This window comes from Equus caballus, chromosome 9 (assembly GCF_041296265.1).
Source record: "Equus caballus isolate H_3958 breed thoroughbred chromosome 9, TB-T2T, whole genome shotgun sequence".
Classification (NCBI taxonomy): domain Eukaryota; kingdom Metazoa; phylum Chordata; class Mammalia; order Perissodactyla; family Equidae; genus Equus; species Equus caballus.
The window spans coordinates 18,523,550-18,540,734 of record NC_091692.1 but is presented as its reverse complement, the minus strand read 5'-3'; the positions used below and the strand labels follow the sequence as shown (position 1 = coordinate 18,540,734).

Genomic DNA, 17,185 nt, shown 5'->3' with positions numbered 1-17,185 from the left:
CCTGCTCCTTGCCCACACCAGGGTCGTCTTCACTGGCCGGCCCCGGGCGCCTTGGCCCAAGCGGCTCTCGGGCCCCGGGCAGAGGTCGCTATCACTGAGCAGCGCGAAACGCCGAGGAGTCTGAGCCTCCAGACAGGACCCCCGGCGTCCCTGAACTTCGCGCACACGGAGAGGCGGGCCGGCCCTCGCGCTGCGGCCCGGGCTCGGCGGGGTCCCCCGGGAAGAGGCCGGACAGCCGGCTTCCGCGGCGGGCGCCTTCCCCGCGCGCTGCCCACCGCCGGTCTCCGGGCCGCCCGCGCCCTCCGCGGGAGGAGCCGCCTGCCGCCGTGACGCGTCAGGGAGGAAACGCCGGCGCCCGGCGGCCCTGCCGGGAAGGAGGAAGCGCGGGTGCGCTCGGCTCCGCGCCCGCCGCGCCGGGAGGAGCCCCGCGGAGCCGGGTAGGTGTGGGGCCGCGGCGACCCACGGCGGGGGCGGGCGGCAGGGGCCGCGCGCGTCCGGACCTCAGCCCGAGGTCCCCGGGCGGGTGAGATGGGGCGCGGCGGGGGGTGCACGGGCCTCGACTGCCGCCGCTCCACGGAGCAAACGTGACTTTCCCGGGTCCCCTGGCAGCTCTCCGCACCTCCGCCCGGAAACCTCCGAGTTGGTCGGAAGGGGAAAAGCAATACCCTCGCCTCAGCACCCGACTCAGAGTTTGTGGTCTTTGTCTCCCCGTGGTGGATTCAGATTCTGCTTTTTGATTCCTAAACGCCCGAGTGGTGTCGGTGGACCGACAGTGTTAACCCGTGCGCACCTTCAGAGCGAAGAGGAGCTGGGAACGGGGAGGGAGGGAGACCCCAACCTGAGGTCGAAAGTGGCTGCGGGTCACCTGCGAGGATCAGGGATGGAGGAGGCCTCGGGAGTGGAGGGCACGGGAATCAACCTGTTGTCAGCGGACCTGGTGTCTTGAGACTTTAATGCCATTGTTACCCCTTAAGTTCTCTTGTGATTTGAACCCTTTCCGTCTCTTTTAAGTGAATTTGTCTCTGTTTATTCCCACACTTTTAGCATTGGGCTGTACATCTAGGAGTGCTTTGAGATTTTTAGAGTTTGTCATTTTTAGTGGTGGTTACTTGGAGAGAGAGGAAAGAGAATTCATCTCTTGAAACTTGAACTCTTTCATTATTTAATTGTGCACATTGATTTCTGAACCATGAGTAGAATTTTAGACCTGCACAAGAGACTATATAGGGTACACTTGAAATGTGGGAATAAATACAGAGCACTACAGTTCCTAAATCTTTATCAAGGTAAAAAAAATTTAGATTGCTGTGTATTTTGATTCTGTACTTTGTCACTAGGTTAAGAATTCACCCAACCAATCTGGAAAGTGCCTTATTTATTCAATGAACACTTAGATAGCTCTTACTATGTGCTGGGCTCTTTCTAAGTGCTTTATAAATATTAACTCAAATTATTAGCTCAATATTAAATTATAGCGGTTCTAGCAATAAAGAGGCTGTGCATACTTCAGTTCCCTGACTGTCACTGCAAGAGCTGGAAACATTAGAGGAAGTTTCAGGCATATTTTAGGACTGGGTGTGCCTGCTGGCCCGCTTGGCTACCACTGCTGTGAGAGAAGCCACCAGCCCTCCACTCCCTGGGGGAAAGGAGTCTGGAGCTGGGGAATGAGACTTCCTTGCAGATCTTTGGCCAGATCCCCAGCATCTTCCGTAAGATTGTTTTTCTCATCGGGTGGTAGTTTGCTAACTCTGGAGAGACCAGAACTTCCCCATTTCTTCAACTGCCACTTCATTGAGCCTAATTTTGTTTTTAAAATGAGCTTTGTTCCTAATCTGTTTGACAATTGATATGACTGTAGTTTAGATTTGAGGGTCCGATTGAACTTGAAATGTACTATAAAATAGAAGGTTATTATTTGTACACATTCATATAACATATGCTTTACAATCTTACTGCCATTTTCTGTTAGTAACATTGAGTTGATGGGTCAACTTTGCAGGTGTCCATTTTGTGATTTGCAGATATATAGAGAGGATATTTTTCCAGAATAAAATGCCCTTTTCAAATGAATGCCTTGGCCTAATGGCCAGATTGATAAAGACCCAAAACGGTGAATAAAATAGACTTGGTTCTTGTCATTGTAGCTATTATGAATCTAATGTCAAAATCTGCATGTCGTACTAGCTTTCTTTCTCTTTCTAGCTTTCTCTTTCTCTGTCTTTCATATATTTAAATTTCCAGGGAGATGATTAAATGAGACTCTAGGCTTTATTTAATAGGATTATGGAGTGTCTCCTGGAAGCAAGAAGGCTCACTTTCCTCTCATGTAATTGATGGTGCAACAGACATTAGTGGCATTCACGAATTCAATTCAGCCAAACTAACGCTTTCATGGTTTACAGAGTGCTTCCAGACACACTCGTGTGCTCTTCAGAAAGACTTTGTAAGGTTGGTGGCCATTTTTCAGTACTGTTTTTACAGATGAGGAAACTGAGGCATGGAAATGTTATAGTGCTTTAGCCAGGATTGCTGGGCATGGCTTGAATAGAGAGCAGGTGTGTGCACAGTGCCTGGCATGTACCAGCCTGTAATAAACATTTGTGAAATGAATGACTCCAAATGCCTTCAGATTTCTTGCTGTTTTAAAACATTATGCCTCTCAAGTACCATAATTGATTTGTACCTGAGATTTCCAGGCCGAAACCAGTGTCTCTCTCTTATTTCAAACAGTATCTGATACAACATATTTTCTACAAAAGAGATGAGAATGCCTTTTAGCCTAATTTCTTAGGATTTAGCATCTCTGGTTTTTTGAAAAAGCAAATAGGTTGCTTATTTTTTTTCTCTTTCAAACATCCTGCTTTTTTTCTCTGATTTTGAGAATGCTTGGATTGCACACATGGTCTTAATATTTGTGTTGACAGCTTTCTTGTCTCTCCCTACTCATTAAGGTCTATGTTAAGGACGACAAATCACTACAGGTTTTCAATGTGAATGAACTCAGTTAAGCAACTTAGATTTATGATCAAACTCAAACACAATGAACATAGGGGTGTTTTTTTTAAGTGTCTGACATCACTACTGTGTTTTTTGAAATGTTGCAATTACTGTAGTATAAAGGGTCTTTTTTTTGAAAAACAAAAACCCCTCAACTATTTATATCCTTCAAGCATAACCCTCTGTATCCTAAAGTATGTGACCTCCAGACGGATAACCTTCAATTAGAGAGGAAAATATGGCCACTACCTAGTGGGAGGTATTGAGAAGGACTTTCAGGGAGAAATGAGAGATGGGGTGGCCTTTCCCGTGAGGGATATTAAGTGGTAAGAAACCCTTAATGAAGCCAGACTGAGTCATCTGCCTGTCAACGTTCTTCTGTGTGTGGGTGGAATAAAATACTCTTGAAACCTGCCTTGTTTCGGAAACCACTTTACCTTTTCCAATCCTCATGTTTTTTCTCTCCTTTTTTTTAATTCATGTAAATTACTGACTAAACTGCTGATTCATGAAACTCAAATTATGTAACATGTTATTCCTGACAGAAACAGCTCCCACATTATTTTAAGGGACTCCGCTGTCTGTTTTCCTTTACCTATTCTATTCCTTATGGTGAAGTCTTTGTTCTCATTTCACTTTTTTTTTTCTATTTCATGGAGGAAAAAGGAAAACCTAAGAGGTGCTAATTCCACATCTTGTAATTCATGTCAAAGTAATTTTAACTCAATACTGACTTTGAGTTCATTGTCATTGCCGAGGAAGACAATATGGAAATCAGATGTTGAGGGCCAATTCAGAGCATCAACCAGTAAAATTTTATGGTTTGAACCCTGTCTGCAGCCGAGCCAGGGAGTTTTCAAAGGGAATTAGGGCAGTGTACCATATCCTTGCCCTTGTCCAATTTCTCAGGGCCTTTCCTATTTCCCGCAGGTCTGGGAAACCTGCCTTAGTTTGTCTCCTTGCAGTCACTATTTCTTCTATTTTTCAAAACCAAAATCTGTTTTTCTTTGGTGGAGGTGGGGGATGAGTGAGAGAAGGGTGATTTTATAAGGGGAATTGTTGTAGGGTAAGAGATTGATAATACATGCGTAAAATGGAACATAGGAGGTGTGTGGGTGAAAGAAAAGATGTTAGTGAGATCTCATGACGGAGAATTCATGCAGAGAGCTGCTGTGCCTCCCCCAACCGGCGCATAAATGTGGGGAAGACCTATATGGGATCAAAGAAAGTCCGGGAAGGATTAGAAACATCTATTGACATATGATATTGGCGGGCAGAGTTCCTTTGTGCTACCAAGTGCAGAAGTGTCATTATAGGTAGCTGTTTCTTCAGGCCACGAAATGAGTTTGCTTGGAGATAATTAAAATGTAGAGAGCTGGTTTGGTGGCTTTTAACTTCACAGTAGGGATGATTTGACAGGCTTTTGGCTGAGTAAAGGTCTGGATTTGGTATCTTTTTTTTTTTTTTAATTTTATTTTTTCCTTTTTCTCCCCAAAGCCCCCCGGTACATAGTTGTGTATTCTTCGTTGTGGGTTCTTCTAGTTGTGGCATGTGGGACGCCGCCTCAGCGTGGTCGGATGAGCAGTGCCATGTCCGCGCCCAGGATTCGCCCAGGATTCGAACCAACGAAACACTGGGCCGCCTGCAGCGGAGCGCGCGAACGTAACCGCTCGGCCACGGGGCCAGCCCCTGGATTTGGTATCTTTTTAAAGGCTTACTCTTTTTGGAGAATGCCTATAATGTTGAAATAATAATGTCATTCTTTTCACTGTTTTGTTTTTTTGGTGAAGAAGATTGGCTCTGAGCTAACAACTGTTGCCAATCTTCCTCTTTTTATTTATTTTTTCTCCCCAAAGCCCCAGTACATAGTTGTATATCCTAGTTGTAGGTCATTCTAGTTCTTCTGTGTGGGATGCTGCCATAGCACGACTTGAGGAGTGGTGTGCAGGTCTGCGCCCAGGATCCGAACCAGGGAACCCAGGGCCACCAACGGAGAGCATGAGAACTTAGCCACTCGGCCTTGGGCTGGCCCCTGTTTTGTGATTTTAAATAAATGACACTGGGGCTGGCCCGGTGGCGCAGCGGTTAAGTGTGCATGTTCTACTTCGGGGGCCCAGGGTTTCCCAGTTCAGATCCTTGGCGCAGACATGGCACTGCTGATTAGGCCATGCTGAGGTGCTGTCCCACATGCCACAACTAGAAAGACCCACAACTAAAATATACAACTATGTACTGGGGGGATTTGAGGAGAAAAAGCAGAAAGAAGATTGGCAACAGTTGTTAGCTCAGGTGCCAATCTTTAAAAATAAAATTAAAAAATAAAAATAGATTAAAGTTAACTTAAAGTGATCTGGTTTCCAACTCAGCATCCACACATGCAAACATATATATAAGACCAGTGTATAGACTATATAATCCAATGTACACGTATATTATACATAGGAGTAGCTACAAGGGAATACAGGAATCATATCCTTAGTTTCTCAAGAAAACACTGTACATCACTTTTTTCCTATTTTTATTTTAGTTTGTCTCTTATATTTTCTAAGCATTATTTTTAATTATGAAGGCATGCATGCCTTTAAATTCAAGCAGTTGAGAAGCGTGTGAACTAAGTCCTCTCCATTCTAATCTTACCCACAAAGATAACCACTGCTAAGTTTTTATATCCGTCTAGATCTTTTCCCATGCTTATTTAAATTTGCGTATCTGTAAACGTACATGGAGGTTTTAAAAAATAGGAATCATTCTACACAATTTGTTCTTGTGTTTTTTATTTAACACTTTATCATTGACATCTGTAGATCGACATCATTAGTTTTGACAGCTGCATGGAATTCCAGTTTATAGTTAATAATGTATCCATTTTCTATATTTGTATGTTTACTCTTTTGTATCTTTTAAAATATATTAAGTCACCAAAGTAATACATTTTTTAAGAAAAATTAAAAGGAGAAAAAGAGAAAATAAGAATCACCAGTAAACCTACCACTCAATAGTCACTTAGCATTTTAGAGTGTATCTTTCTAAACTTTTATTTGTGTGTGCATATCCATATTTTCAATGCCATTAAAAAATTTTTCTCTTATACAGGCTTGCTTTGTTGGTTAGAGAATCATGTTTATGTAGCCAACGAACGTCATAGATTCCATGCACCTTTGAACCAGTTATTTTACTGTGTTTCCTGGCCACCTGCCATTCCCCAAACCTGGATAATACTCTTGGAAATTTATACTACTGCTCATAAAAGGGAGTGAGGTGACGGTGTGTGGATGGACTGACAACTCCATCCAAATCAGCATAAAGCATATATTCTTCTACTGGAGGTCAGTGTATATTTATATTTTAAGTACAGCTAAAGTACACGATATTTAAGAAGAGCAATGATAGAATACTCACATATGATTGATTGTGATCACTAAAGAAGCAGCAGAAATAATAGACTTGAACCAAGGAAAAAAGTGTTGAATTCATTAAAAATTAGAACAGCTAAACTTTACATGTTTTGAAATAATTTCCTAAGATAAGTACATTGTTTGAAGTAATTGGTTTGACAAAGCTCCCACCAATGGTAGGAATAGGTGGCCTTGATGTTTCTTGTGATCCTATTAGATTAGAGGCTGTCTCAGAGTTAGTAACACTTAGTATAATTTTGTGCATACAACTCCTCAGTTACTAACGCCACCAGTTTTTCCAGACAGGGCTAACAACTCTCCACCCCCTGTTTCTTCTCCCACTGCGCATGTGCACAAGCTGTCGCCTACACTTTCCTCCTATGTCCTTTTGCAGCCTTACCACCGTTCTGAGAATTTAGTCCCCTTTTGACCGTATTCTTTTTTCCTCTTTTTCCAGCTTTTGCTTTAAGAAAATTTCTCCCTGTCCTTTCTCTCTCCCACTGTCTTCATTTTGGTCTTGAGCAGAAAAGATACTAATCATGGTGATACAGTTAAGAAAAAGCCTTTAATAAAGAAAAGGAAAGCTTTTAGTTTAGGAGGAAAGGTAGACATTAAAAAGAACTAGTGGTTTCAACCTTCAAAGCCCTTGAGAATACCCAGTAATTGCTTTCAAAATTTCCGCAGAAGTCTCCACCCACCTCCTCTTCTCTAAATAAGCTGTTTTTCCTTAAGTATTGGCATATACAATAAAATTTAAAACTATTTATAATTTTTTTTGGATCACGTCATTGCAATTGCATTGTTTTGTGCTGCTTTTTGTTTTCCTATCGAAGATGTCAGCCATATTATGCATTGAATAGAGAGTGTTTTGTTCTTCAAAGCTAACTTCTAGGTAAGACCACGGTTCTCTTCAGAAAATACATCCGAAATTCTAGATATTTCGTTTACCTCTTTGTTTTTAAGTAAGTTGAAGACTGAGAAGACTATCTTAGACCAAAGCTTAGCAGTCTTTGAGAGTGGTATGTTAGGGTTCCAAACCCTTTCCTGCCACATTTTCATTAGCAGAGATATGCGTTGGTGAGAAAAATGGATCAGCCTTCCATCCTTGGGGCTGGAGAAGCGGCAGTACTGGTTGCAGGAACGTTCGGTTGCCTTGCTGCTGGAGACTCTCACGGGAGGTAGAGCTGGGGGATGAGGCCCACGGGGCTGACTTCACACCGGCTTCAGCTCACCTGCGAAGGTGCTTCGGCAGACAGCATGAGGAGCTCCGCACCGAGCCAACAGCTGCTTAAACTACGCTGGGAGCAAAGGCCTGTTTTTTCACGAACATTAATGAGAAAGGTTTTGAAGAGACATTTTTTTTCAGCCTCCAAACAACATGGTACTAAAATTGATGATGGCTTAAACACGAGAGTACCATATTATTTGCTTATTTGAGCTGGGACTCCTGTTAATAAACATTCAGAAGTTAAGACTTTGCTACAATTTTAAAACATGGCTCTTAGTTTTGTAGTTCTGGGTGTACATAGTTGTGCATAGTTGACGTTTTGGTCAGTTCAACATAAGTACTTTTCTCTCTTTTCTAATTGATCTCCTTTTACCTCCCCGCCCCGCCACCTTGACTATTTAGTTTATCTTATCTATTTTTTGTCTGTAAGGGAATGATTTTTTTTAAATTAATGAAAGGTAAGACATTCCAATGTTTTAGCAGAGAAAAGTTTTAAAGAGATTTATAAGACTATGACCCCTTTTCCCTTTGAATTTTGTCTTCCTCTTTAGGTTTCCTTTATTTCTGATTCCCACTAACATTAACATCATTTATTTCTGTTCCTCCTTTAAAAGTCCACTCAAGTGTGAACAAAAGTCCCTGTCCCATTGAATTATTAGTTGCTTCCATTGGACATTTTAGGATTAAAAATTTGCCTTTGAGATGCAGAAAGATGTTTGTGAATTGCTACCTCTGTGTAGAAAAACAAGGAAAAAATTATATGTTTTTGATGTGTTTGCATAAGTGTAAAGAGACTCTGGGAGGATACATAAACTAGCAGTGTTTATCTATTTGGGACTGGGTGAGGAGGACTGGATGGGAAGTGGACTTCTCTTTTTATTTTCTTGGTTTTTGAACCAGATGAATATGTAACCTATTGTAAAAATTGTTTTAAATATGTCTTTGGATTCCCTAGCTTTTAAAAAATAGATCTGTATATTCTGTTGTTCCTTTTCCATATGTGTTTAGAAAAGTTGTTGTTTTAAGTCCTTTTTTAAGAATGCATGTGCAGGGGCCGGCCCTGTGGCCGAGTGGTTAAGTTCGCGCGCTCCCCTTCAGTGGCCTGGGTTTCACAGGTTCAGATCCTGGGTGCAGACATGGCAGGGCTCTCAGGCCATGTTGAGGCAGCGTCCCACATAGCACAGCCAGAGGGCCTTAGACCTGGCATATACAACTATGTACTGGGGGGCTTTGGGGAGAAGAAGAAGAAGAAGAAGAAAAAAGATTGGCAACAGATGTTAGCTCAGGTGCCAATCTTAAAAAAAAAAAATGCACGTGTAGTCTAGTCTCAAAGGACTAGTAGTGTTTTGCTGCATCCTGACCTGGCCTCGTTCCCCTTCAGCGCGCTCAAGTGCTGTGACTAAGATTCATTATGAAGCTTCCCTTAGGAAATTCTGATAACTGCAAGTACGGCCAAACCTTAAGTAATTGTTGGCTTATTGGAAGAGCTGTTTGATTGAAATTATCTGCGGTATTCTGCTGACTGGATATTCACTTGCTTCCTAATAAAACTGTTAGACAATACCAGCACAATTAGTACAAAGTTAGTTGATTTTTTTCCCCATGGTGTCTTCTATCTTATCATCATGGTTATAATTTACCTACTTAGGATTAACTGAGTTTGGTGCTTTTAGAAAATAAAGCTTGGTTTTCTTTTAGCGTTTAGATAATTCTGCTATTTTTAGTACATGTTAAACCAAATAGTTTCTTTCATCAGGATTTTTGTAGTTTTTGTCATTTGTGACCTGTATTTTACTCTGTGGAGAGCAAAGAGAAAGCAACTAATATTTATTGAGTACCTACCATGTGCTGGATAGTTTAGAGACTTTATTTTATTAACTTCTCATAATAACTCTGTGGGGTAGGTGGGTAGTTTTATTTTACAGATGAGAAAATCGGGGTTTAGTGAGGTCTTGAAGGTAGCTGTGTGTGGCCAACACGGGGCAGGGCTGATGAACAGGTCTACCTGGATCTACCGGGAGGGCCCTGAGCCTCTGAGAAGGGTTGGTAAAGGCCCACTCTCAAGCCCCTTGTCAGAAAGAACACACGGAATTGATTCACAGATAACTCAGATGCCCATCTGCTGATGAGGCACTGGATAAATGAGTGTGAAAACTGGCTTTTCATTTTTACTTTCTTATTCTGGTATTATATTAATGTTTTAATTTAGAAACTACTGCCATATTTCAAGAAGAAAGCTGACTGAAATTGGGTTAAATATCATATATTTCTTGCCTAATAGAAAAGGATTTAAAATTCTAAGTTTAATTACTGAATGTGTTAAATTCTGAACCTACAGAATTTGAATGTCTTGTGTTATCTGTAGAGCTGTCAGACTCCGACTGTTAGCAACCTGTGTCCAGTGAACTTTGCCAACTCTAACAAATGCTGTTGTCATATTCTAAAAACCCTTAATGATGATAACTAGCACCACTTATATTAATCCTTGGAAATAGAGCAGTCAGCAGGTACAATCCAACATTTTGCTGATTTTTGTTAGATATTAGCTAATGCAGATATATCGTGTATCTTGGCAGATACTGGGATGAGCTCTTGTTAACCAAGTAAGAATGAAAGAACATTTTAGGTCCGAGTTCCCGTGATTCTGTTATCTAATAAAATGTATTTATGTTCTGGGCAAAGATGTTGAGAAAGATACTAAGGAAAGTCAAATGATTAGAGAAGTTTAAAAAGGTCATGGATAGTGAATGGAGAGGGCAGAATAAACTCATAGCATACTCTGGAGTCTCTTAACACTTAATGCTTAAAAAAAAAAAACAACTAAACACAGCTTTATTGAGACTTAATTCACATGCCATTAAATTCACCTTTTAAAGTGTAAAGTTCGGTGGTTTAGTCCCAGAGTTGTGCAGCCATTGTCACTATCTATTTTCAGAACATTTTCATTATCCCCAAAAGAAACCCTAGACTCATTTAGCAGTAACTCTCATCCCCCAGCCCTTGGCAACCATGAGTTTACTTTTTCTCTATATAGATTTGCCTGTTCTGGATATTTCATAAGAAATGGAATCATATAGTATGTGGTCTTTTATGACTGGTTTATTTCATTTAGCATAATGTTTTTAAGGTTCATTCGCATGGTAGCATGTGGTACTTCATTTTTTTTTATTGCTGAAAAGTTTTCCATTGTATCAGTATACCATATTTTCCTTATTCATTCATCTGTTAATGTATATTTGGGTTATTTCCACTATTTGGAAATTATGAATAATGCTGCTATGAATATCCATATGCAAGTTTTTCTGTGGATATATGTTTTTATTTCTCTTGGGTCTATACCTAGGAGCAGAATTGCTGCTAGGTCTTGTGGTAACTGTTTAACTTTCTGAGGAATTGCCAGTTTTCCAGTGTTTGCAGTGTTTTACAATCGCACCAGTAATGTGTGAGGGTTCAAATTTCTCCACATCCCCACTAACACTTGTCTGTTTTTTTGATTTTGATCGCTTTAGTGGGTGTGAAGTGGTATCTTGTTGTGGTTTTGGTTTGCATTTCCCTAATTGCTAGTAGTGTGGAGTATCTTTCATGTGCTTATTGACCATTGGTATATCTTCTTTGGACAAATGTCTATTCAGATACTTTGCCCATTTTTTCATTGGGATATTTGTCTTTTTTGTTGAATTGTAGGAGTTCTTTATATATTCTGGATGCACATTACTTACTAGATATATGATTTACAAATATTTCTTCCATTCTGTGGGTTTTCTTTTTCATTTTCTTTATGATTTCCCTTGAAGCACAAAAGTTTTTATTTTGATGAAGTCCAATTTATTTTTTCTTTTGTCACCTGTGCTTTTGGTGTCGTTATCATCTAAGAAATTATTGCCTAACCCAAGGTTACAGAGATTTACTATTGTGTTTTCTTCTAAGAGCTTTATAGTTTTAGCTCTTACTTTTAGATCTATGATCTACTTTGAGTTAATTTGTGACATAAGGGTCCAACTTCATTCTTTTGCATGTGGATATCCAGTTGTCCCAGGACCAATGGTTGAAAAGAGTGTTCGTTCTCCATTGGATTATCTTGGCATCCATGTCAAAAGACAATTGACTGTAAGTGTAAAGGTTTATTTCTGTACTTTCAATTCTGGTTTATTGATTTATCTATCTTAAGGTCACACTGTCTTAATTAGCTTAGCATGGCTTTGTAGTAAGTTTTGAAATCAGGAAGTCTGAGACCTCCAGCTTTGTTCTTCTTTTTCAAGATCGGTCTATTTTGGGTCTATTTCATTTCCATCTGAATTTTAGGATCATTTTGTCAATTTATGAAAAAATGGCAACTGAAATTTTGATAGGAATTGCATTGAATCTATAGATCAATTTGGAGAGTATTGCCATCTTAATGATGACTAGTCTTCAGGTCCATCGACAAGAGTTGTTTTTCCATTTATTAAGGTCTTCTATAATTTCTTTCAACAATATTTTGTAGTTTTCAGTGTATAAGTCTTATGCTTCTTTTGTTAAAATTTGTTCCTAGGTGTTTTATTCTTTTTGATGCTTTTTAAAATGGAATTCTTTCCTTAATTCATTTAATGTCTGCTCATTGCTGCTATTTAGAGATACAATTGATTTTTTATTAAGATATAATTGACATATTAGTACAATTGATTTTTGAATATTAGTCTTCTATTCTTCAATCTTGCTGAACTTATTTATTAGTTTGAATAGTTTTTTGGTGGATTCATTAGGATTTTCTATATACAAGATCATATCGTCTGCATATAGAGATAGTTCTGCTTCTTCCTTATGAATCTGAATGCCTTTTATAATTTTTTTTTCTTGCCCAGTTGTTCTGGCCAGAACCTTCAGTACAATGTTGAATACAAGTGAAGAGAGCTCATATCCTGGTCTTATTCCTGATCTCGGGGGAAGAGCATTCAGTCTTTCACCATTGCATGTGGTGTTAGCTGTAGATTTTTTGTAGATGCTCTTTATTAGCTTGGGGAAATTCTCTTCTATTCCTAGTTTTTGTGTTTTTATCATTAAAGGGTGTTAGATTTTGTTAAATTCCTTTTCTGCATCTATTGAGATGATTATGTGGTTTTTATCTTTTATTCTATTAATACAGTGTATTACATTGATTGCTTTTCAGATGTTAAGCCAACTTTTCATTCCTGGGATAAATAGCATTTGGTCGTAGTATATAATCCTTTTTATATGTTGCTGGATTTGGTTTGCTAGTATTTTGTTGAGGATTTTTGCACCTGTGTTGATGTATAATTTTCTTTTTGTGTGTGTGGTACCTTTATTTGGTTTTGGTGTCAGGATAATACTGGCCTTATTGAATAAGTTTTTTCCTTTTTTTTTAATTTTTATTTTTTTAAGGGGGAAGATTTAGTGAATTATTTGTGAAGAATTCTTTAAACATTTGGTAGAATTCCCCAGTGAAGCTATCTGGACCTGGGCTTTTCTTTCTAGGAAGTTTTGTTTCTTTGTTTGTTTTGTTTTGTTTACTAATTCAATATCTTGTTATATGTATGTTCAGATAGTTTCTATTTCTTCTTGTGTTAGTTTTGGTAATTTTTTTCTTCCTACAAATTTGCCTGTTTCATCTAGGTTATCTAATTTGTTGGTGTACAATTGTCCAAAGTATTCTCTTAAATTTCTCTTTTACTTTTGTGAGTTTGGTAGTGGTGTTCTCTCTTTCATTCCTTATTTTAGTGATGAGTCTTCTCTTTTCTTCTTAATCAGTCTAGCTAAAGATTTACCAATTTTGTTGATTTTTTCCAAAGAACCATCTTTTGGTTGCATTGATTTTCTATATTGTTTTTCTGTTCTCTATTTCATTGATTTCTGCTCTAGTCATTATTACTTTATTCCATCTGCTTGCTTTAGGTTTAGCTTGCTCTTCTTTTTCTAGTTTCTTAAGGTAGAAGTTTAGGCTGTTAGTTTAATACAGGCATTCACAGCTATAAAATTCCCTCCAAACATTACATTAGCTGAATTCTAGAAGTTTTGGTATATTGTGTTTTCATTTTCATTTGTCTGAAAGTATTTCCTAATTTCTCTTGTGATTTCTTCTTTGACCCATTGGTTACTTAACAATATGTTGTGTAGTCTGCACATATTTGTGAATTTACCCAATGTCCTTTTGTTATTGCTTTCTAATTTAAATCCATTGTTTTCTGAGAACATAACTTTGTATGATTACCATCCTTTTCAAGTAATGAGGCCTTCTAGTGGCCTACCATATAAGCTACCCTAGAGAATATTTTGTGTGGACATGAGAGAATGTGTGTTTTGTTCTTGTTGGGAGGAATGTTCTGTACATGGCTGTTAGCTCTAGCTGGTTTATAGTGTTGTTCATGTCTTCTCCTTCCTTGTTGATCTTTTGTCTAGCTGTTCCACTTAATACTTTTAAAGTATTATTTTAATGTTTCGTATTAATATAAATATGAAAACTTACTATCAAGATAAAAGACTCAAATGCAAACTTATAATGTTGTTTTAGCGGGCTATTTAAACAAAATTAAATTTGAAAATTATTGGGGCCGGCCTGGTGGTGCAGCGGTGAAGTTCACACATTCTGCTTGGTGGCCCAGGGTTTGCCAGTTCAGATCCCATGTGCGGACATGGCACCGCTTGTCAAGCCATGCTGTGGCAGGCATCCCACATATAAAGTAGAGGAAGATGGGCACAGATGTTAACTCAGGGCCAGTCTTCCTCAGCAAGAAGAGGAGCATGGGCAGCCGATGTTAGCTCAGGACTAATCTTCCTCAAAAAAAAAAAAAAAAGAAAGAAGATTATTTACTTTCATTACTTTTGAATATTAAAATTTAAATGTAACTTAAGTTCAGTGTTCTTTTCTCAGGTCCACGATTCTTTTGTGTCTATGTGATAGGATATGCTAGCAAAGTGCACTAGAATGTTTTCTCAAACAGTATTGACATTCATCTCAAATAAATTAACATTCCTATTTGATAACTTATTTGTTAGGAATTGAAAGTTTATTTGCTAATGTGTGGTTGAGATAACAGCTTCAAACAATGTAACAAACAGCACCACATCTTCATGCTAACCAGAATTAGGAAACGGTTAAATTTTTTTCCTTGTTTTTCATGGTAAGGTTATTTGATCTGCACCTGTAAGAATTCTATGAAATACACATTTCCAGATTCGCAGTGATAGAAAAGCCATGTGTGATCCAGTTAGTAGAGACACTTTAAAATGTATCAACATAGGAATATCAGTACATTCTTTTTCTCAACTAAAAATATTTGGATATTTTAGCACCGTGTGTTTGTGAAGACAGTATAATTTGACTTGGCCTTGGAACACACATAGAAATTATTCTGTATTTTAAAAACAAAACAGACTGTTGTTTTGAAATTATTAAAAAGCGAATACCCACATTTTAGTGTTTTTTTAAAACTGTATTTGTAATTAGAGTGCTCTCTCATTTAATAAATCCTGTCATCTAACAGTGACCATTTTGGAAGGCCATTTGGCTTAGGTAACTATAAGGGTATGGGTCAGAATGTAGAGGAGAAATTCTACATCATTTCTAACTTATCTAGATGGCTAGATTATCAAAGGGATGGAAGTTCAGGAGAAAGTTTAGATTGGAGAACAAACAGCAGCTACAGAAGAATCAAAAAGAACGTGATAGTGGAAAAAGTAAAGAAGTGGGTGAAGGAGGAGGGGTAGCTGCAGAAGTTTTTATAGGTCCTTGGCAAAGAGGCCAGTACCCAGAAATGCATTCCTAGGCTTTCTAAATCTGCATCTACCTTTGGGGGGGGAATTTATGAGAGTGAAGTATGTTGTTGGAACACATCTTCATCAGGAGTGTAGCTATTACAGTAATTGAATTACCTCTTTCCATTTAGATCGTGTAGCAGTGTTCTCTCTTGGCAACACTGGCTGTCCAAAGGAGTGAATCTTATGAGCTGACTTAGGGAAGAGATGATAGATGTGGAAATACTTGGCATAATGAAGGGCACAAAGTAGGCACTTGATAAATGTTGGCTGATATTAACCTGTCCATAATATCCTATAGTATTTAACAGCCTTGGCTAGGGAATTTAGAAGGCCCAGGTTATAGTGTTAAATTTGCTAAGTGATGCTTAGCAAGTGACTTGATTTTCTTTGACTGTAAACTATTCAAAGTTCCTTCCACTTCTAAAATTCTGTAGTTCTGTTAAATTCATATAGAAAAAAAAAGCTTTAAATAAAGATTATTCTTTTAATAGAGGTGGAAGTTTTAGTTGTTCTCAACTTTTACAATTTTAACTAGGGTACACTGCATTAATAAGATTCTTTATAGCATTATCTAAAGCCAACCACTGATTTATTTGAAAACAAAGGGTTTCTTCATAGTGTCATTTAGCCTGGCATTGCCATGAATCCACGAATTATTCTACAACTAATCAGAGAACAGTAATGCAGTTGTACTTAAATTTGGAGTTCCGCACAGCCATTCACCAGAGATGAATTGAGGTGAACAAGTACTTCTAACTTAACTTGCAAAAGTTCTAAAATGTACTCGTGGAATTCACTGCAGGAATCACAGTGAAAAGCATGTTGGAAGTGTGGCTCAGATCATGCAAAGCTGTTGGAGAACCTGTCACTGCTTTTTGATGTATTTGTTTTCTGGCTTTGTGTGATTCTAGTAAAAATTGACGATGATCTAAATTTTAGGAGCCTTTTGACCATTTTGAAATGTCGATGTATGGTGTGACTGTTAGAGAATGAATCACTGTGGTTGGTCATCTTTGTTTTTAAGGGAAGCCAGTGTCTGGCCACAAATAACGCTGATGGAATCATATTCATGCCGTTGTAAAGGAAGAAACTCTCTCATTTTCCTTTACACTACACGCAATACTCTGAACACTTCTCTACTCTGGTCACCAAATGTCTTGGTAGTTTTTCCCACACCGGGCAATTCTGAGACACCAGCTGGGTATACTACAACTTAACTCAGCTCTGACACTGTCTACCTGGAGATCCCACAGGTTAAGGGCTCAGTTCTGTATAACTGTACTTGTCCCCCACCAGCTGCCAATCGTAAGTCCAGGTTGTTATCCGTGCTTCTGAACCACAGACTGTAAATCAGTTTCCCACGACTTCCTCCTCCAATTCCATTAATTTGCTAGAGCAGCTCACAGAACTCAGAAAAACAGTTTATGTACTAGATTACAGTTTATTATAAAAGGATATAACTCAGGAATAGCCAGATGGAAGATATGCATAGAGCAACGTATATGGGAAGGGACAAGGGAGCGTCCACGCCCTCTTTTGATGGTGCACCACTCTCCCCACACCTCCATGTGCACCAGCTCAGAAGCTCCCTGAACCTCATCCTGTGGGGTTTTAATGGAGGTTTCATTATGTAGGTATGATTGATTAAATCCTTGGCCATTGGTGAGTGATTCAACCTCCAGCCTTTCTCCCCTCCCTCGAGGTGGGGGTAGGGTAGAGTTGAAAGTTCTAAACGTCTAATCTAATCAGATTGGTTCCCCTGGCAACTACCCCTATCCTTAAATTACCCAGAGGCTTTCCAAAAGTCACCTGA

At 39.0% G+C, this 17,185-nt stretch overlaps 1 protein-coding gene across 6 annotated transcripts in view; it reads left to right on the top strand.

Moving 5' to 3' along the window:
- Positions 1-283: 283 nt before the first annotated feature.
- Positions 284-17,185, top strand: part of SGK3 (serum/glucocorticoid regulated kinase family member 3) — a 119,486-nt gene continuing 102,584 nt past the window's right edge. The window contains exons 1-3 of one of the 6 annotated variants that reach the window (XM_070222188.1): positions 321-437; positions 4,495-4,695; positions 6,091-6,323. The gene's annotated coding sequence lies outside the window, so the exon portion shown is untranslated. Of the gene's footprint in view, positions 438-4,494; positions 4,696-6,090; positions 6,324-17,185 lie in introns of all 6 variants that reach the window. The other 5 variants (XM_070222192.1, XM_070222189.1, XM_070222193.1 and 2 more) reach the window with 5 other exon arrangements.